The sequence below is a fragment of the Triturus cristatus genome, chromosome 2_2 (assembly GCF_964204655.1).
Source record: "Triturus cristatus chromosome 2_2, aTriCri1.1, whole genome shotgun sequence".
In the NCBI taxonomy this organism is placed as follows: Eukaryota; Metazoa; Chordata; class Amphibia; order Caudata; family Salamandridae; genus Triturus; species Triturus cristatus.
Window position 1 is genome coordinate 451,323,760 of NC_140582.1, and position 22,555 is coordinate 451,346,314.

General features: G+C 42.3%; 1 long non-coding RNA gene across 1 annotated transcript in view; it reads left to right on the plus strand.

Annotated features, from left to right (window-relative positions):
• LOC146862344 (uncharacterized) overlaps positions 1-22,555 on the plus strand; it is a 171,526-nt gene that overhangs the window by 136,277 nt on the left and 12,694 nt on the right. Inside the window, exon 3 of the long non-coding RNA XR_014978424.1 lies at positions 17,801-17,978. This is a non-coding gene — a long non-coding RNA (uncharacterized LOC146862344). The remainder of the gene's footprint in view (positions 1-17,800; positions 17,979-22,555) is intronic.

The following is a 22,555-nucleotide window of genomic DNA, read 5'->3' on the forward strand; positions in this document are numbered from 1 at the left end:
CTTGATAAGTTCAAGATAGAGTCCTTCACCACCCCCAGGTGACATCGGGAGTCTTAACCATTGTAGGAAATGTGAGTAAATATAGGTTAGTTAGCCCAACAGAATTCTCACCCTCTCCTTGTGGTATCTTCAGGGGGGATGTGGAAGAAGGTAAAGGATAACACCAACTAATAGAGAAGGAAAAATAAAGTTTCCTGGCCTTGAGTGGAATTATCTTTATTCACTATGAAGGGCTTCAGTTGTTATACTTGTGCACTCTGAGCCTGTTTTATTAGTGATGCCCCTTTTTCTATGTATCGGCATTTACTACCACTTAGACAAAGCAGCAGGTCTGGACGAATCTGCAGTCCACCGTTCTCTAAGGCCAGCAAAAATATGTGCAGGGACTTCTGTTACATTACCTGCGATGGGGTAATCCTGTGTCCCTCAGAACCTGGGCGTTTACGCAACAAACTACAATTGATTCTGTCGGATTAACAGTTCCTTAACATACCATAATTCATGTATAGCAAGAAACACACCAAAAACGAGACTGTATGATCTGAGGGATAAGTATATTTTTCCTTTTTTTCTTGTATATGGGGCTGTCACATAAATAATTCAACCAATAACGGGTAATTAGTGAGTGACTTTTTGGTGAATAAGTGAACAAAGTGACAAAGTGATACAGTGTATGAAATATATACAGTGAAAAATGGGAACAGAAAAAAGTATAACTCAATGAACATCCGTCCTTGTACAAATTAGACTGTAGGACATGGATTGATGCGAGGCGTCGAAGTTTCGACCCAGGGACCAGCGTTATTTGACAAACGTCACAACTGGTCTTCTTCAGGACAGCTACGTGCGGTGGAGATATCCTCATAATCACATCGAGAAAAAAGGAAAGAAGATCCACCATCTGGTTGGATTCTTCATCAGGGCGAGTCCTTCTGAATAAGGTTACCTAGTTCAACCGGCAGGAGGTTTTGAGTTGCCAGACACAGTGTGATGGATTTCTTTTCTGAGAATGAATCCCTTGTGAGAGGCGCCACGTAGCCAAGGCTATTTAGCAGGTTTCTGAACTCGAACCCGTCAGTGAATTAGGCTGCATGTTACGGCCAGAAAATCAAGAAAAAAAAGAAAAAAATCCCTTAAACCAGGCTGATTCTCCCTCCCCAGCCTCCTTGTATCTAGTCTCCAACCCGATACTCTCCCCTTAGAGTTCCCTCCTTTTATTCACGTAACGCAGCTGCCGCAACTGCTTATGTACGTCCTCTGTGGGTGTCCACCACTCCTCACTCCACTCCTCCAGGGCATCAACGTCTTCAGTCCTCAAATCTCACAGACGGGCTTCTCCAATCTGCTCTGTGTTCTCAGCGTTCTACATCCACATCCTTGCTGAACCTCTGCTCTCAGCGTCTTCCGGGTTCTCCAAGGTTCGCCTAAATCTCCATCCTCCTTCTCTGTACCTCTGGGTAGAGTGATTTCCTTTTCAACCCATTCCAGGGATTCCGATTGGCTCCTGGTCTATTCGGCTCCACCTTCTGCCTGCACGGGACAAGGAGAGTCTGTTTTCAGTTTTATGACCTTTTCATTTTGTGTCTACCAGGTTCTACGCAGTCGATCGAAGGGCAAGGGAGAAGGCAGTGATGAGTGAGGTATGTATGGGGGGTCACATTAGTGATTCCTGGTTTTACCTCACATCCTTGGTAGACAAAGGGGTGTTGAATGTGGTACAAGATTGCCCTAAGCACCAAGCTGCAGGAAGCACACCCCTCTCTGCATTTGATCACCCAAGACATCCCTCAACAGCCCTGTGAGTGCAGACTTTGGCATCCTTCCTCATGGCCGACACCTTCTAGCGGTCATTAGTGATGACTGAGGTAAAAGTAGTAAAAGTAGTGGACAGCCCTACTGCTGAAGATGTCATATCCAAGCTGGAAAAGATTTTCACCACACATGGCTGGGTCAAAGAGCTGCACAATGACAACAGGCCCCCATTCCAAGACAATGAGTTTTCAGAGTATCTGTGAGCCTTGGGAATACATCACCTCAAGAGGATAGCATGATGGTTGCAGGCATATAGAGAAGCCTAGAGGTATATCTGCACTATTATCAAAGTCATCCACATCACGCATGCTCAGCATCATCATCTTGAGCGGGCGATATACTCTAGGAGAGTTTTAGCAGAAACACAATGCCCCTACAAGGGGAACTCTGAGCCAGATGTGTTTTGGCTTTCCAATCAGAAATGTGATACCTTATCATCCGACATGGTTTCCAGAGCCGCTGGATAGTGAAGCTGTAGCGGCCAGGCTATGCCAGTGAAATGATGCTGCCAGTTGAATTCAGAGGGCATGGTGTTCAATATTCAAGTAGGAGACCGGGTGATGGTCAAAGACCCAAACCCAGGGAGCAAGATTTAGCTTCCTTTTGAACTTGAGCCTTGGCAGGTGGTGCAGGGCAAGAGTGCCATGATTATGCACACCATAGCAGGAGAAACTGCAACTCGAAATGTGAGCTAGTTCAAAAGGTTTGGGCTATCTCCCCACAGCATGGTCCAGAAACAACCCCCTCGAAAAGGTGTGGGGTTAATTGGTGTAACGGCGTTAATAAAGCAAGTGATACTAAACTGTTTGTATGGTTGGTATTTATTAGCGTCATCGGTCTCATCACACTTCAGAACACAAAACTGAGTGCTACAAACGGAAGTCATGTTTGGTACGTGGAAGGCAGGCAGCATGAAGGATTCTGGAATGAACAGCTCGTACACACATCAACAATATTACAAAACAAATGTAATATTCACAATCAAATAGTATACCAGATCACAAGAATGAAACTTCTTTGAAGAGGTTGCAGCTGCTGGTACCAGCCTCTGATTTCTTCTGCACGACAGGGAATTGAGTCCTGCAACAACCACTTGTTAGGCCAACCTGGTTTGGAGGATGTTGCTGGTGTTGCTACAATAATGAGAAAGGTGGACATTTTCGGTGACCCCTAAATGATGTCCACATTGTTTAATTAGCAAAAATGAAATGAAACTCTCCTTCTCTCTGAGTCTTGAACAGGGCTTGTCTGGGACAGGAAAAAGGCCTGGGCACCAAAATAAATCTGGCCTCCATGAGTTAATCCAATTGCTAAAAAGCAGACCAAAAACAAGCCCACAAACAGCCAAGAAACCGGGCCACACACTGAGCTGCCAGACCAGCTGGTTGGGCACAGCCTGATTGCCTTATCAGCTAGTCTGGCCTTGGTCTTGAACTACTTGCGCTGTTCTGGAGCTTCAAGAGCTTGTGCCCAGGTAGCCGGTGTAGTCTTGGTATTGCATGAATTCCTTCTCTATCCATTATATGTGTAAAGTACCCACAGTCTCCTTATTCTAGTCCTACTCTAGTTCTAGTTGAAATGTAACTTATTAAACAAGAAGCAGTTGGATTTCTACCTGGAGTGGGTGTCTTGTGCTTACTCAGGGGTGCAATAAAGTAATACTTTACTTAAGGAGTGTGGATCATACTTTTCAAATTGGTGATGAGTGCAGCCCTGGGGATATTGCAAAATGTCCTACGAAATGACAAACATTGTAGATTATGGCTTAACTTTCTCTGAGGTTGATGTACAGTAACAGCTGAAACACTGCTTTCACTTTGAAGGGCTCTTGGCCAGGAGGAGAAATCACCCTCAAGTAAAGATCCTTCCCAAGCCACAGCACATCTCAAATCCTACTAGCTGTTTAATTATTATGTTATCAACTAGTATTGGAGACTGATGTCATTGGGTTTTTACTCATTAACAGTGATACTATTTTACAAAATGGAGTTCCTTGTGAGTACTCATCAGGGATATTGGACAAGACCCTTTTTGCAGGGTGACCCCCAAATGTGTGGCTTTCTTCCCCTTATGTTTTGCTGAATTTGCTTTGTTGGATTTAGGACTCTGAACTGCTAACAAATGTTTGTGCTCTCTACTTTAAACATGGTGGAATTGGCTTATGCACATTTGGCATATCTAATTTACTTATAAGTATCTAGTAAAGTGGCACTATATGTGCCCAGGGCCTGTAAATTAAATGCTACCTGTGGGTCTGCAGGACTGATTGTGCCACCCACATAAGTAGCCCTTTAAACATGTCTCAGGCCTGGCATGGCAAAGCCTGTGTGTGCAGTTTAAACTGCCATTCTGACCGGGTAAAATAAATCTTTTACCAGACCTAAACATTCCTTTTGAATACATATAAGTTACCCCTAGGGGAGGCCCTGGACATTCCAGAGCGCAGGGTGCAATTTATTTAAACAGTAGGACATATACTTTAACGTTTTTTGGGTCCTGGTAATGAAAAACTCCATAGGATAACACTAGAGTTGTATCATTACATTTTATAATTGTAATTTCCAAATGGGAAGAGATATAAAGCTCATGTTTGGTGTCTCTGGATCACAATTTAAAATCCAAACTTACAGTGAAGTAGAATTTTAAATTGGAATTCTGAAAGTGCAGCTTTTAGAAAGTTGTCATTTTCTTGCCTCAGTCATTTAGTGCCTGAAGCCTGTCTCTGGGCCACATGACTGGATGTAGCTGACATGTGGGCTATGGGTATTCCTCCTAGACAGCCACACACTATGGGAATTTAGGTGTGACTGAATGGGTCAACACAGGCAACATGGGTGAGAGGAGTTGGGCCCAGCCCCAATTACACTTGAATAGGAAGTATCCAAAGTGCTGCATACCACCTGTAGTTGGTCAGGAGCAAGAGCCAGGAAGGCGGGGTACCTGTGCATTTCAAAGGTATACTTCTAGAAACTACTGCCTACTTCAAAGGCTCAATTACGTATAAAAGAAGAACCTCAGATACCAACTCTTCAGTGCACTTCTGGAACTGTGGATACTCTGCCAGAAAAAAGGACTGCTGTGCAGCTACAAGGTCTGCCACTCTGCTGGGCTGCTGTTCTTAAGGAACTACTGCCATAATGTGCTGACCTGCTGCCCTCTTGCCTGGGGAAGAAAAACTGGACCTGCAACTTCATCTTGAACCCAGGACCCCAGAGTTACTCAAAGGACTAGTCTGATGGCCTCTTGTTCTGAGCCTCAGGGTCATAAAAGGCTCCCCAACCAGCTCATGGACCCAGCTGCAGTGCGTTTCTGACCCCCAAGTGGTGCCTCTCAGTTCCTGGCCCCCAGGTGTGGCTCACAAGCTCTTGAAATCAGACGTTTGGGCTCTTCATGACCGCAAACGGGCCCATTCGCACCGAGACCACACCGCCCGCTCTGAAATTCAGTGTGAGCCAACGCCGGCCTATCTTTTTGCACAGCAGCATCAACAGCCCCTGGAGGACTGCCAATGAGAAGTTCCAGCCTGCTCTTTGCAGCACGCCGACTACCACCCATGACACTCTCCTTGCTCCTCATGACCCCCTCCAACATGAACCTTAATCTTAGCACAAAACTTGACATGGTAAAACTTCTGCAGGACTAATCCTGGACTGTATCCGACCCACACTCCATCGCGGTCAGCCTGAACATTTAACTTTGACCCGGTCTAGCGCAACCAGATAGCAGCGGTTGGCACTGCTTTTATGTGCTTTTACACTTTATTCTTTAAACAATCATAGCTCTGGTTCTACTGATTGGATTTTTGTTGTTTTGGTCTTGTTTTATTTACTAAATTAAACCCTATTTTACTAACCTGGTGTGGGATCTTTTTGCATGGTGTTTTCATGGTTTTACTCTTTGAAGTTTTGCACAAATACTTTACACATTGCCTTTAAGTTAAGCTTGACTGCTCTGTGTCAAGCTGCTAAGGGGTTAAGCATAGATTAATTTGGGGGTTGCATGTGCCTTATCTGACTAGTAGTGTGGTTGCTACTTGGCCAGGGCTAACACCTCAGTCAACCAGTAACCCAGTTTCTAACAGGACATATTCATTTTAATCGAAATCAATGCTAGTAGAATGACTAAAACCTTGAGGTTTCATCTCTATTTTTATATTCAAAGAAATATTGATGGGGATGATGTAATTCAATATACATTTATAATTTAAAATCTGACACCCAAGCCATTCTTACTGCTTTGGGGGCCTGGATAGTTGAATTGTCTCACTTGTAAGAGTGTGATGGTTAGTAGTTGTGTTGGTACAGTCATTGGCAGTGCTGGCTTGGGCAATTTGTGGTGCAAGCTGCAGTGGCTTCCTTACAAGAGACCTGGCAATTCTTTTTTTTTACAAATTAAGCACTGCTTAGGCCTAGGTGTACTTGGCCCAGTTGCTCAGGATCCATTGTGGGTCAGGCTCCAGGACATCAGGAGTAAAAGGCCTCAACCCCCAAGGTTGGGCTCAGTGTCCCTCTGAACATGGATCTTAGGATGGCAGCTTGCCAATTTGAGAATTTCACTAATCAACTAGTACTAAACCATTTTATCAGCCATTACCTAGACAAGAGTATCCAATAAAAGCCATTTCCCATGGGAAAACCATTTTTGGAAGAAATGGTCAAGATGGTGAAAACTATAGAGGTATTACAAGTTTCTATTACAGAGTTGAATGAAGATAAGGCTGATTCAATTTGTGTGACTCAACAGGTAAACGATAGAGGCACCAGAGACACCAATTCTGGTGAAAATCCTTTCAAACATTAAAACGTGAGTTTCAGATGAGGGTATTAGAGTCACATTATAGAGGGGAAAATTTTTCTGGCTATGTTTGCAACATGCAGGCCATGCAACAAAGTAGGCCATTTGCAAAGGTGTACCAAAGAATTAACATCATTAATAACAATGTAGCTGCAATAACACAGGAGTATGCCAAAGATAATGATTTGGTCTATAGCCAAAAGGGGTAAAGGATATAGTTATGGTGGTGTCAATGATGAAGAGCGGAGTTGTGACGAGTTCGATTGTTTGGATCCTAATATCCGGATTGGATAAAAGGTAGTTTGCCTTTTGGTTGATTCTGGGGTGAGAATTATCATGGCTGTCAATGAGTTGCTTGAGAATACACAGAGAAGCAGAAAGGTTTGTCCTCCAGAGAAAGCACCGGTTTGCAGTATAAAGGGCACAGAATATAGATTTCTGGATATTTCAAAGATGCTCTGTAATTCAAGAGCTGGAAAATGAAAGGGAAAGTATGGATTGCTGTCAAGGGGCTAAACATACTGGTTTGGTTCTGCCAGAGGTATGGTGTGGAACTGAGAGCTGGGGCCAAGGAAAAAGTGCTTGCCTAAGGGGTGAAACACTGCTGGAAGATTTGCTAGGGAAGTATCCTGGGTTTTTTTGTGGTAAATTAAGAAAACTCTAGGATTTTATTCACAGGATCAAAGTCAAGTCTGAGTCTGTACCTGTCGTGCACAAGTTGCATGAGGTATTGTTCAGAAGCAACCTTAAAAAAGAGTGAAATAGTCTTCAACAGTGAGGAATTTCTTTTTGATAACTCTTTTTATTAAACATGCTCATCGTACAGCACATAATCTGAAAGCACATAATGGGTACATGAATACAAAATGGCATTAGTGATACATCTTGGTATTGCCACACTCCATTCCTGAGACATACAAAGAACAACTCAATAACACAGGGTATGGCAGTGGGTGGCAATATCGTGGGTCCCTTGCTTACTTTGCCACTGGATTCAATCTAGCCTGGCTGATCAGAGGTGTTACCCCGAAACCGATCCCAGGATGATTTTTTCTGGTTCAGGTAAGACCTGGCTTGGCAGTTTGGGCTGAACTGTTCCCATGAGGCACAGGGTCAAGACTGCTTTGCATATAGCTGGGTCTAAACAGAGGTGGCAAAGTGAACTAAAGAACGATGATGGATCCAAATCAGATCTGTGACTGGAGGTGAGTGTCTGAAAAGTTTTAGCGCTCCGTCCATCATTTCCTTATGTTTGCTTTGTTCTCCATAAGTTGGCAGGGTATGCCCAGACATGGGTTCCTTGCTCACTTTGCCACTGGATTCAAGCTAACCTGGCTGATGAGGGGTGTTACCCCGAAACCGGTCCCAGGATGCTTGTTTCCAGTTCAGGGAAGACCTGGCTTGGCAGTTCGGGCTGGACTGTTCCCATGAGGCACAGGGTCCAGACTGATTTGCATAAAGCTGGGTCTAAACTGAGGTGGCGAAGTGAGCTAAAGAGCGATGATGGATTCAACCCAGATCTGTGACTGGGGATGAGTGTATGAAAGGTTTCAGCACTCCGTCCATCATCTCCTTATGTTTGCTTTGCTCTCCTATCCCAGGTGTGTGTACATTGTCAGGATTTCTCTTTGCCACCTCACTTTGGGCAATGTCTCTGGCCCCACTACATTTGATCTATTTTCATGATGAGCAAAACGATTCAATGTTACAACAAAATAAAACATTCCCAAGTACTCCCTCCTCCAGGCATCCCTGCATAGTGAGCAATAAACCTCCCACTTCACCAACCTGCAGAGTGCCTGTCCCCCAAACGTGTGCATGCAACAGTGGGAAGGCACTACTGTCACCACCGTGCACTAACTGGGTGATGATCTGTCATAATTTACTCACCCCTAAAAGCTGGAGTTCAACCAAGTCCAAGGTCCCTGGGGGTCCCGCTGTACTCTTGCATTCACCAAATCATGGAGCAAAGTTGGACGTGAACTCTACGAATCGCTGTCCATGCATCCCGAGTTCACCTCCACATACCACCCCCACCAAAATTAGGGTAACAATACCAGTTCACTGTGGGTTCCATAAACGTTTATCCTGTGCCTGGGACGGACCTCTGTCCTGGTGGGCTGGTCGAGTGCCCCCGGCTCCACGACTCAGGCTTTTCTCCTGGAGTAGATGCATTCCTTCAGTCTCTCCCATGCCCAGGCATTTTCCAGCCCCAGGCCTCCTCTGGAGTCATGAAATATGGCGATTCAATGGAGAAATAATTAGACAACCGTTTGGGGTAGAGGTTATTGAGAATGAGGTCCTCGATAAAGAGATCTGCAGATTGTTCCTCTGCTCACTCGGGGACTCCTACCATGCTGATATTGTTACGCCTTGCCCTACCCTCTTTGCTGTTTTGTCGGTTTGGCAACTTGGCAACTTGCTCCTTGAGGCGCTTAGTTTTCGATTGGAGGCTATCAATGTGTGTTTCAGCTTTAGCCACTTTGTCTGCCATGTTTGAGAAGTCCATTCTAAGCAGGTTCACTTCCTCAGTCACTGTGTCTAACTTAGGGTCAAGCTTGCTCCTGAGGTCTCTTATTACCTTCATGATGTCCCTAAGAGAGGGCTCAGGTGCTGTGCCTGTGTCGCTAGCCTCCACAGAGTCTCTTGCGGCTCCTTCCATTTCCTCTTCAGCCCCCAGCGCAACAGTGTACTTACCTATCTGATTGTACTGCCCAGGATGCGAGCCATTGTTCCGCACCATGTCTGCCAGACCTTAGTTTCCGGGGTCAAGTAACCGAGACTGGACCGCTGGATACTCAGGCAGAGTTCTCACTATCAGCGCCCCTCAGTTATCACAACGCTGCCCCTCTCCTTGGAGAAGTCTCTACCACCTATTTCAGGGGGTCTCTGGGGCCGCCGGTTGGTGGCTCTGGCATGGCTCTCTGTTCTCAGGAGGGGGTCTTTCTGGCCCTCATGCTTCCATGCTCTCTACCTGGTATGCTTCAGGCCCACTCCATCTGACTTGATTCAGTGGCTGATGCAGGCATTCCAATCTCACCCAGGGGGCCAAGTGTGGATCGTCCCAGGCCAAATACAGGCATTTATGAGGGAAGCCGCCGCGATCGGGGATTCCACACTTCTTTGTAAGCCAGGGGTGCCTGCCATGTGTATGGTGGTGGGTGTCCCTCTGTTTTCCCTCACTTTGGGACTGATATGTTAGGGCCAGTTGGGGCCCAGGTGCCTGGCCCCGCTCACTCACCGTGGCTCTGGTGATTCAGATGCCTCCTCCGGACGGGGCGTCGGGGCCGCAAGCTGTTCTTGTTCGGTCCATGTGTGCCTTGACTGATTCTCTCAGGAGCGGGGCCCAGACCTAATGCCGAGTATAAAGCCACCTGCCGGGATGGGGGGGCCACAATCTGTTCAGTTTGGGCCCTTCAACCGCTCAAGCCAGCACAGCCATGCCCCACAGCAGCCCCACAGCAGTTGAACACATGGGCCACCCCACCTTAATGATCTGCGTGGGTGTCAACACAGGCATCCCCAGTCCCACCATCGGGTGACCTCCCGACCAATCTCAGGATAATGTGCTGGGGTAGCGTTGTCTTCAATTCCAGCTATTACAGCTGCAGGGCTCCCTCGAACAAGGGATCCAGCCACGGGCACTATCATCTTAGGAACGGCTGTGAGTCTGAGTCTTCACCCAAGTCTTTCCTCTCGCTATTCTGGGGTAGCGGCGGGCCCGCTCTCAAGTACCCCAGTGTCCCTCACAGCATGTTTGATGTGGTAGGGGTTCTGACCTTGATGGATGGTGCCGGAAGTGTAGCGTTTTTTCACTGACGTCTAGGAGAGCCAGTTCAGTGTGCGGCCATCTTTGTCACCAGGAGTCCACATCCCCCAGTTTCCGTGACTTTTTTCTTTATTTGTGGCTCAATAACTCAGTGGCAAAATAAGGGTATGCGTCGACCTGCATAGCATGAATACAAATATAACAGTGGACTCCTACACTATACCTAAGATCAATGAATTGTTGGGCATGAATGGTGATGCTGAGTGGTTAACTAAAACAGATTTACCATCTGCATTTCACCAGATGGAATTTGACCCATAATCAAGACCCTTACTACCTTTGAGTCCTCTTTTAGATCTTTCTAGTAGTCATGAATGCCTTTTGGGCTGCCATCAGCAGCCCCTGCTTTTCAATGAAACATGTAGCAACTGCTTAAAGATGTGAAAGGAATGGCTGTATTTCAAGACAATGTTGTGATGTTTGCTCCTAATTGGGAAGAACATGATAGAATTTTGCACAGAATACTAGACATTTTCTAAAAGCAGGGCATTGCTGTAACAAAAGACAACAGCGAATTTTTGAAGCAATTGTTAGAGTGCTTGGGGTACATTACATCCAAAGAGGGGATCAGACCAATGTAGTAATGGAACCTGCTCTACCAAAAGACAAAGAACCATTTTTGAAGACTTTTATGAGGTTGTTTCATGGTTCATGCCAAACTACACCACACAAATGAGGTGTAGGAGGAACATGTTTAAGAGAAATGTGATGCTCGACTGGAGTGCACAGTGCTAAATGATTTTCAACTGGGTGAAGGAAGAAATTATAAATGCCAATGCGTTGAGACTGTATGGTCCAGCAAGGCCCTGAATAATCCCTGTGGATGCCAGTATTCATGGGTTAGGGGCATTAGGCCTGGCAGAAATTTGAATTATGGTGGTAAAATTTGTATAATTCTGGTGAATTTTCATTATGATTGTTAAGTGAAATTCTTCTTATTATGCAATTACACCACTTCACATAATTATGTACCATTTGTGGTAAAAATGTACTGCGAATAATCAGGAAGAAAAGAACATGAGCCGCTGTTGCTCGCAGTTCTTTTTTTTTATGTTAGTCAAAAATATAATGCTAAAGGACAGGGTTGCAAATTGCGTAATTAAGCATAATTTGCTGACATTTCATGTAATTACAGGAAAGCAAATGACCTGAATTTCACACAGCCCTAGTGAGCATGAAGTGATGGTTAGTTTTGATTTGTGTGTCCGGAGGGATGCAGAAATGCACTATTCCATTATCAAAAGATAACTGTTGAAAGCAGCTAGGCTGTTGAAAAGTTCTGTTGTTATGTGTGAGGAAGTAGATTCAATGTATGCACTGACCATAAGCCACTCATTTACTTTTACATCGTTTAGGGTATAGGAAAAATTGTTCTGCCATAACTCAAAGATGTTCAGTGTAATGCATAGTAGCAGCCTTTGTAAGGATATACTTGAAAATAAGTGAAGAACCACAAGTGAAGTGTCTGAGTAAGGAGTAGACTAGTAGTGCTTCAGGTAGTTTTACAAAGATTAGGTGTATACTAAATATTGAACAGAATATGCTGCCAGTAAACATAACATCAAGAAATAAATCAGGCTGTGGGATGAAGACTGGGGAGTTAAATTGCATGTAGTTGCAGACTCTAGTTCGCTGTACACTACTGCTGGCAAAATTGTGTGGAAGGAACAATTGGTTGGGAAATTGGAAGAGAAATTAACACCACTTGAAATTAACCCTAGTAGCTTCACTGAGGAACTTATACTGATGTTTGGGAATGGAACGTTATGTTTGGAATTTAGGAACATACAGGCTTTAGGAAAATTATATGCTGCAAAGAAAGGTCCCTCAGACCTGGTGTAAACAGATGAAAAGTTGTTGGATATAGTTTGTGACCTCAATAAGTTTTAATCATTGGTGAAGGTGAAGACTCAGGAAAGAAAATGCTTAAAACATTTTCAACAGTCCTTGAGGAAATATTAATAAGTTAGAGGGCTCTTCCCGCAGAATAGTTTTAAAAGAAGATTCAAAACTCAAAACTCACGCATCCCGGAATATATGCATGGAGTATGTAATGAGTGGAATGTTCTTAATAATTTGCTCTACTGATCATGGCAAGATGTGCCAATGGAAAGATTAGGCTTTGTGTTGACCTCAGAGATTTAAATAATAATATAGTATTCGACACCTTTCAACATTCAAACATAAATGAATTACTGTCTAAAAAAAGAGGATTAAATTGGTCCCCCACAATATATCTTTTGGTATTTCACCGCCAAATACTATTATATATCCTAAAAGTAAAAAAGCTGGCCATGCTTAGTTTGTTTCCAATTCTAATGGGTGTTGTTCAGCCTAGCAACATGAGGTGCCTGCCACGTGGTGCAAGGATGAACGCAAACTCCCTTTTCTGTACGGGAGCTTGTGCTGCGGCCAGTTTCCGACTGCAGCACGCCTCAAAATTCAGCGGTCGGGACCGCCGGCCGGAGGTTGGTCGGACCCGTATCCGCAATGGTGAATCCGCCTGACATCGAAGTAAGGCCCTAAGTGCATATCTATCATACGTAGTGTAACATACCGTTGGCACAAAATTAGTTGTGAAAGTATTCAAATAAAGAGAGAGCTGACTGAAGCAATAAAGGATGCACCTAACCTGACGACAAAGATGATTTAAGATCATTCCTAGAATTGGCTGAATTCTAATGAATTATGTCAGAAAATGTACTCATTAAGACAGTTATTGAAGTACAAAATTAATATTCATTTGTACAAAGGAATAGCAAAACAGCATCACTAAGACAGATAGTATGAAAGTATTATTAGCTTTTGCATCCCATTCCTTATTCCCAGAAGCGATTGAGTGGAGTACCCTTGCCCTTGAGAGTGCCTGAAGAACAAGTGGGAGAAGTAGAAAGTTGCTTACTTGGATTGAAAAGAGACAAAAGTCATTAATGCAAGACAATGGAGATAATATATGGAGTATATGAGGTTATTTTTAGGGAAGGACAATGTGTTGAAACAATAAAATGCCTCGACATAGGAAATGGAAAAATGCATTAAAAGGTAGACAAGGTCTTAATTTCACTATGCTAACCGATGGAAACGTTTGGAATATGCTACATTTGACCATTTGCAATCATAATTGTGAGGGCTAGAGTTAAGCAGATAGTCTGGCATGAAATTACGTCAGGTGGTTGAAGAGTTCAGGTGTGCAAGGTTATAGTTATTACAACAGGGTACATGGTGGGAGGAACAAACATTAACAGTGTGAGAACAGTGAATATGCATTAAAGGAAAGTCAGGGCAAATTGTCTGCTCAAGGTGAAGACAAGGAAATGAGGAGTGGTCCCTGCAGTCAGAACGGTCAATCAGATTTTTCTTTTACCAAGCCCTGTAGAGATTAATGATAGTTTAATCTTTACGAAGGAAGGTTTTGTTGAAGAATTGCAGCTTCAAAAAGTTTGAAGACTTTGTGTGTTAATAGTACGATGTGTCCAACTGGTTATTCACATTTACTACATCATACATTACTATAATTCCATTCATGAGTATTTTTTGTCACATTATATTAATGTACACATTCTTTTTTCTTTGTAGTGTTGGTATAACAAGAGATTGTTAGATTTTTACCTAAAGTGGACTTACTCCACTTATCTAGCGCTGTATTAAAGTATTATTTTACTTGAAGAGTTTGGGTTATGCTTTGCACACTTTTAGTGGCTACATTTGCAGGTGGGTATTAATTTGAAACCTTGCTGAGTGTAATGGGGGCCAGAGATAAGGCAAGCTGCATGGTCTGCAGAGGATAGATGCAGTATGTGAGAGAGGACCCTGACAGTGGCGTCCACCTCTCCAAGCTTCAAGGCTTTACACAACACATGTGCTGTGTTTTCAAGTCCGCCAAAGACTCTTATCATTGTCTGGTGCTCTTCCCTGTACCGCTCCTATACTCCCTTCCATTGTTATTCATTCACATAGTGGGGTGGTGTTCAAGAGCTTTGCTGGCCCCTCCAAACCCTGTGACATATTGAGAAAGGATGGGATCAAAGCTAAACAAAAAGGTAATATGAAATGCACTTCATTTAGCCTTCGATTATGTTACCCTGCATCTAAGAGAAAAGGTTTATAGACTATTATTTACTGCACAACACAATCTGATTTTTTACACTTGAGCTTTTAACTTTGCTTCTTTAAACAGTTGTCAATTTTACTACTCTCTACTCTCTATACTACTACCTCTTGAAGGTTCCTTCAATCCTGCAGGGACTAAAACCTGTATTCCAAGGTTCTGCAGAAATCTCAATAGAGGTGACATGTGCACTTTAACATAATCTTATTGGTTAAGATTAGCTAATCGGGGCTATTGATTTTGCAACAACTTTTGACACCCCTCTAGCAATAACAACATTGGATGCCGTCCACTTTATATCTAATTCGGCGGGCATGTTAAATACTCCACACAAAATTATGATAGATTTATATGCCTCTAATTTTTGTGGGTTGGGTAAGTGGTACTCTATGCTGAGGAATCAAGCCCAGGATAAAATTATATTAAATCATCTGGAGAAATTAGTTCAGGAAACTGGTTGTAGCTTTAGTTTCCAGGAGTGGGAGAAAATCTGTCTCTTAGGCTATAGGACCTTACGTGCTGCTAACTTTAAAAGAATGTCCTTTCTATCAAGGTGGTTTGCCTATTGGACACCGTCCATATTACAGAAAAAATTCCCCGATTGTGTGAATAGGTGTTTTCTGTGTCACCAGGAAGATGAAGGTGGTTGGCATCATATTTTTTACTCCTGTCCGCTATTGGACCAGTTTTGGGGAGAAATATTTAGCGATATGGGCACTGCCTTGGGTTTGTGTCTCTCTCCTCAAGCTGAAACTGCATTGTTTGGGGGTGTGAGGGACGAAGCTATTCTATCCAGCGCTGATAAAGCTTTTGTAGCTATCTCCTGTATGGTGGCTCGCTCCCTGATACTTCAAAATTGGAAATCGAAGGAGATACCAAACCATCTAACTTGGTTTAATAAAATGAAAAGGATTTGTACATTTGAAGAGGCCTATGCTAGGAGAGTCGGGGGAATAATGAAATTTAACAAAAATTGGAAGGGGTTTAGGGAATTGCTCGTATTTAAGGACAGTTGTTGATCTATTGGTTCTCGATGATTCTTAGAATTTTAACGGGGTCAAATGATTTAGGATTATTTGGAATTGTTTAGATCTGTATGTTTTTATATATTGATTGGGGTAGTGTGCCTGTATTTGTTTAACTATGAGTTAGAAAGTTTCGGTGGGTGCTGTGGGGGGAAAAAGGTTTGATTCCCTGAAGGTGAATTTACAATGGTATTTATTGGTTGCTATTTGCATATGCACTTTAGTTGCTTCATTCCATGTTCCGTATTTTAGGACTTAAGTACTGTACTCTCTTGACATAATTATTTGCTGATATTGTATTTCCACTTTATGTGGAATTAATCTTTGTGTGTGATGCTCATTGTACTGTATTCTATCAAGGCAATGATTTGCTGTTACTGCATTTGCACTTTATTTGGGTTTTTTTAAAGAAGGAAAAAAAAAAATTCTTTTTGCAGACATGAGTGGCATTTTTTTTTTTTTTCTTGTCCAAGATCGAATATTTATCCAGATATATACATGCCATGGAGTTGTTATATCCTGCACTGCACTTTAGTACCGATTCATTATATGATATAATAGAGTGAAATGTTCATAGCATCGATGTTAGGAATTATCTCGATTTCCCATTTCAAGTCTTCTTGTTTACATATTTTCAGTTGTCATTCAGATGTAATGCTTGAAACCATGTACATTGCACCCTCTTTTCTCTGCTCAATAAAAAAATATTTAAAAAAAACAAAAAACATTGGATGCCTCTAAATCATTTGATAAGGTGAGGTGGTCTTACCTATTTTCAGCATTGAAAAGATACAATCTAGGGGATAAATTCTGTAGAGCCATACAGCTAATATACCAGGAACCTGTAGAAAGGGTCTTGGTGAATGTGAAGTTATCCTCAACATTTAAAATATTCCTGGGTACAAGACAGGGCTGCCCCCTCTCCCTCTTCTGTTTAACGTTTATATGGAGCTCTTGGCTTTTAGACTTAGAAATACAATCGACATTCTCCCCTTTTATCAGAGAGACTGGGTCAGGAAGGTTGCACTATACGCAGACGACCTTATGGTATATTCTTCTGATCTGGGCGCTGCCTCACCCACTATTTTATGTATAGCATTAGAATGCGGAGAGGTGTCGGGGTACTCAGTGAATGAACATAAAACAGAAGTAATGGTATGGAATCAAATAAGCAATAATCTGCTGATCAAAAGGGAAATGTGATATCTTGGTTTAAAGATTGTACAAGACATAAACTCAATTGCAGAAACTAACTTGAGGAGAGTGTTTAAAGAGATTGTCCAACTAATGAAGGGTTGGGCACACCTCCCATTAACGATTTTGGGGAGAGTGAGCTTGGTCAAGATTACTATACTGCCAAAGATCACTCCCATGTTTAATTCCATACCATTGCATTTTGATTAAGTTACCATACATAAAAAAAAATCCAGCAGGCAATACATTTGTTTATCTGGGCTTACAAGGGGATTAGGAACTCCTGGAAAAAACTACGGAGGAGGAGGGAGAAGGGAGGATTATCCCTACCAGATATACAATACTACGCTTGGGCTTTCCAATTAAAAAACTTTAGAATGCTCGCAAAGAGACCAGATGGATCTATAACAGGCTTAATGTTCTCAGCAATGTTAAAAGAATGTACAGCAGACACAGATGGGTTTCTCTTCAAATTCGGAGACCCAAAACGTTAAAAAAAATCAAACTGAAGGTATTACAGTCAATGGCAAAATTGTGGTATCACATTAGACGTCTATCGAAATTGGACTACTATTCCCATTTTGCCCTGATCTGGGATTTGCCAGGAACTCCAGAGTGACTCAATGACAAGCTGGCGGTACCCATCAAAAAAGCTGACCTAGAGATCTGGGGAAACCTGACCCGGGAGGGAAATCTCTTACCCTGGCAAGATCTAAACGGGCTGATGAAGGTTACCCTCTCAAAGTTAAAATTTCTACTACTAAAATGCTGGGAGCAAATAAATAAATTGACATTGGGCGTAGGCAATATTTTAGAAGAACAACTGGTAACAAAACCACCAGGGAATAAGGAAGCTGCACTCTGATATTGGCATATTCAGGACATTATGGACGGAGAGTTTAGGCTGGCTGAGGAATTGTGGGGAAGCTACTTGCCGAGGGAGCAGCTGCAGAATATTTGGCAAGCATCTATGCGCACACTTTACCTCACTGTCAAACCTGCTTTTTTAAGGATAAACCATCTCTTTTCACTCCACAGGGCATATATATCACCCGAAAAACTATCACAGATGGAAAAAGGAAGCCGAACCAGCTATGCTAAATGTGGTCTGGAAAAAGCAACAGACGTTCATATGTTCTATCAATGCCCTGCAATCAGAGTGTTTTGGGACAAAGTGGAAACATCTTTGTCAGGTTTCTTGGGTCAGCAAATGAAGGTAAGCCTTTCATTGGTTATCTTTGGAGTGGTGGATGGCCTTATGAGAGCTCTCAGAGATTTACTGTTTTATGCAATACTGCTTGCTAGAAGAGAAATTTGTTGCAAATGGGTGAGTAGTATACCACCGCAGCATTCTGACTGGTTGGAGTCCCTTGTATATATATCTAAGATGCACTTGTTAGGGAAAAATTCTTAGAAGAAAGCCTTCTGGAATTTGTTGTTAGCACGGATGGAGAGCCCTGAAGGGTTGTTGTAAAATTTGGTGGGTAATGTTGATATAAGATCGCAATTCTGTCCAATGATTACACCGGCAAATCCTCTGGACTGCTATAAGCCCCCCCCCCCGCATACCGAATATTAAAGCAGTTGCTGGTGTAAGTTCACACCGTGAGAGAGAGACAGCCACAGGAAGGATAATGTTCAATGTGGTATGCCCATCAGTGGCTGGTATCTCTTTCGATGTAAGGGCGGAACGAATGGACGTTGGTTCTGAGGTGAATGAGGACAAAACAAACAAAAAAATCTTATTGGTTAAGTATTAGTATCACTCAAAAAATGTAACATGTTATATTAAGATAGAGGCAGTCTTGATGCACAGGACACTTTTAGCTAAAGTTTGTCTTGATGCGCAGGACGTACCCAGCAATGAAACATTTTATGAAACACTTGAACATATGCATCTTCAGGAGCAGAAGATGATGGTGGGGTGAACAGATTGTGGGCACCACCTTGACAGAGGTCTTGCGTCTAAGCTGTTACGCTAAACATGAGTGGAGACTTGAAGGACTGCATTTTCCATGAAACCATTAGACTCTCATGAGACTTGAAACCCTTTGAAATGAAATATTGAATGCTTAGAGTATAAGGTTCTTGAGGTCCATGGCATCCTGGCTAGGCAATTGTGATACATAATTTCTGCAGCTGATACTTTATTGTCAGAATTTCATAAACCCCGCTATCTGTTATTGCTTGGGTGTCGACAGAAGACTGAACTGAAGTCAGCAACATTTTCTAGTTCAACTCATGTGTTGAAGAATATAGACTTTGCACATGAACATTATTTCAGAAGCCTGTCATTAAGGATTGTGAGCTCCTATATTGCACCTGTTTGTTTTCACATAGAATCATCCGTTAGGATAATAATTTCTTATATTGCACTTTGTTTGTTTTCACAAGGATACATCCATTAGGATTATGAAATCTATTTGCATTTCTTTGTTAATATCCTTCACAGATACATTCTTTTGTCATACTCACCCATTAACTTGTAGACCTAAACGATGCTGGGGTGACAATGTAAAACCCACCAGTCTCTCTTCCCATCAACAGTGCCGAACAAGCCAAGGTTGGACTCACCTCTGACAGAGAAGAGGAAGCAAGTGGCATAGGGATATAAGAGAAGGCACACATGAGACATTGTGAGTGTGTAGTTGCATAGCTCTTCTCACCAGATGTAGGCTCTCTCTGATTTTCTGCAGTCTCTCATGATTGAGGTCTTCATTGAACTGAATGGAACACAAGAGGTCTTTATTAAACTGAACAGAACGCAAGACTACTGTTATTACTTTTTCATTTGCACAGATTTTGAATGAATGGGAACTTTTACTGGAAATGTGATACACACAAGATTAACTCTATTAAGTGATGATCTATGGTAAGCATGCAAGGTATCAAAGACACATCTTTATCTTGTTAGATCCAAAACAATTGTCATGAGATTGGTCTTGTTCCAATGCCCTATTACACTTGTTAATGCTACGCAACTTCAGACGGATTAAATAAAAGGTTCACATAGAATCTGAATGTAACACTGTGGATGCCTAAGAGACAGTAGTTGCAGCACAAGTACAGTATAGAGGCCTATTAGGAGTCCAACATCCAAATAAGTAATATCTAATGCTCCCTAGCTATAACTAGCGTGAGTCCTCAGAAGACAGCTTTAGGAGATTGCAATAATACAAGGAGAAACTTTGAGCTAAAGCTGCTGAAGGAATTTCAAGGAGTGCAGCACACAGAAATCTTCTGGGAGTCTGTTCTATACATCTGGCTTTAAGATAATCTCAACTGGAGAGCCAGGAACAGAGCTGAAGAGCAGAGTCCAAGCAGAGTCTTCCCGTCATCAACAGGAGAAAAGCAAAGCAGCTAGTCAGACCCTGAATATGACTTTTATTGATTGCTGGATCCTAGAATCCTGCAGCATATCCTCAAATCTCAAGATCCTTGAATCGTGCAGTAGATCATTGAATCCCAGTATCCCTGAACCTCTCTGTAGCCTGTCACTCAGATTTAACATACAATCATGGATTTGGGGAGCCACCATTTGAACAGGATAGACTGTGCTAATAATGGGGAGCTAAGAATTGAGGAACACACATCTGACAGCCAAAATCTTGAGCAACACAACTCCTGTCATTCAGCGCAGATTATGTTCTGAGTGGCAATAGCCTTAGCAAGGGGTTGACAGGACGGACATTATGCCCAAGACTGGAGGTGGATTGGGTGACGCCGAGCACCTGTTACAAGTCATGCCAGAAATAAGGTAATTGTTGATTGTTTAGGCAAACAGTTTGATAATAATTGTTAGACCTGTCAGTTTTAGGGTAGCCATCGCCCACACTTTTTGCCTCTACTTTTGCTGGAAATTTGCTTCCATTGGCCTTAGGACTTACCATGGCTACCCAGTGCTAAAGTGCTTGTGCTCACTCCCCTAAACATGGTTTGAACGGCATATACCTAATTCTCATATTTAATTTACTTGTCAGTCCCATGTAGAGTGGTATACCATATACCCAGTGCCTGTAAATTAATGTTACCAGTGGGCCTGCAGCACTTATTGAGCTACCCACTTGAGTAGCACCTTAAAACATGTCCCAGGCCTGCCATTGCAGCCTGACTGCAGTGTCACGCTGCCATGTTGACTTGGCATTTAAAACCCCTTGCCAAGCCTTAAACTCCCCTTTTAATATATATGTCACACCAAAGGTAGGCCCTAGGTAGCCCATAGAGCAGCGTGCAGTTTAATTAAAAGCTTAGACATGTACTTTTATGTTTTGAATTGCCTGGTAGTGAAAAAAATTCCAAATTTGTATTCCCTACTGTGAGGTCGACCCCTCCCTTAGGATGACATCGAGGATTCCTTATTACATGAAATAAGTGTAATTTCCAATTAAGAGGTGGTAGATATGTCATGTTTGATACCCATGACATTTTAATGATAAATCCACTTTAATGGTAAACTCAGATTTTTCATTAGAATTTTGAATGTGTCAATTATAGAAAGTTCCAACAAAAGTTTACTTTTACCGACATTATTTAACAACTCATTTGATTCATTAAATAGTGTGGCCACATTTTTATTCTCTTGCATTTTTCTCAGATTCATAACAATGGCATTCAAACCAACATGTCATAAACTTTGGAACCTAATACCAGTTGTGAAACTCAGGTAGGCTTTTTGCCACCACAACATTGAACAATAACTTGCAATTAGTTCATAGACCTGTTAAGCATGAACAGAAAAAGGCAAAAGGCCAGCTTTGAGAAGCTCAATGATGTGTGTGTCACAACAAGCAACTACAAAACCTTTTATGATGTATGAACTTTTTTACGTAGTTGCACTTTCTTGAATCCCTTTTCAGTGAGCCAAATTCATTACCAGAAATAAGGCAAATGAAGACATAAGTGCATCCTAAAAAACACTAAATAAAGTAAGTTCAAGGTATGATGGGAGTTTTTCAAGAAACTATTTTCCCACCACGTTCATGCGGCTCACTATGTCCCTTTCTTTGATTACAGTGTCACCCACTCATGGTCTTGAGGCAAACTCATAATTGTTGGGTTCAAAACCCATCAACACTTTGAATATTAGAGAGTTGGCAAAACAACTAGGGGACAAAGGGACCCTAGTACCTGCTTAAAAGCCCATATAAAGACAGTTTTTCCAAACCCTAGTTTGTTGTGTAGGAGTACAGAAACAAGTTATGAAAAGCTTACTCCTTGAATATTAGAATTGAAATCAGGGACAACATAAAAATTGTCATTAATCATGTGACGTTTTAATATAAAGAAGAATCATTTGTATGTATTTTGTAACTATGTGGTTATGATTTGAATGCATGATTTGATTGCTAGGTATTGTTCATGCAAGCATGCTCAATGTTGTGGTGGCAAAAAAACTACCTAAGTTTCACAACTAGCATTGGGTTCCAAAGTTTATGACATGTGGATTTTGAATGTGATTGTTAGAAATCAGAGAAAAATGAAAGAGAATAAGAATGGCCTCACTAATTAAGTTTTATACCCACTATAATGAATCGAATGAATTGTTAATTAGTGTCAAAAAAGGCAAATTACTTTATTTTGGAATGTATAGTGACCTCACCCTGCTGACAAAACATAGTTTTGGAAAGTTTACATTTTCCTGCCCTTTTTGTCTGCAGCCTGTATTGGCTCACATTTCTGGGTGTAGCTGAAAGTTAGACTTTGTGAACTCCTCCCAGAAAGTCACACAACTGTGGGATTAGGTTTGCCACAATGGGCCAGCAACTGGTAGGATGGGGTACAGAACTGAGCATA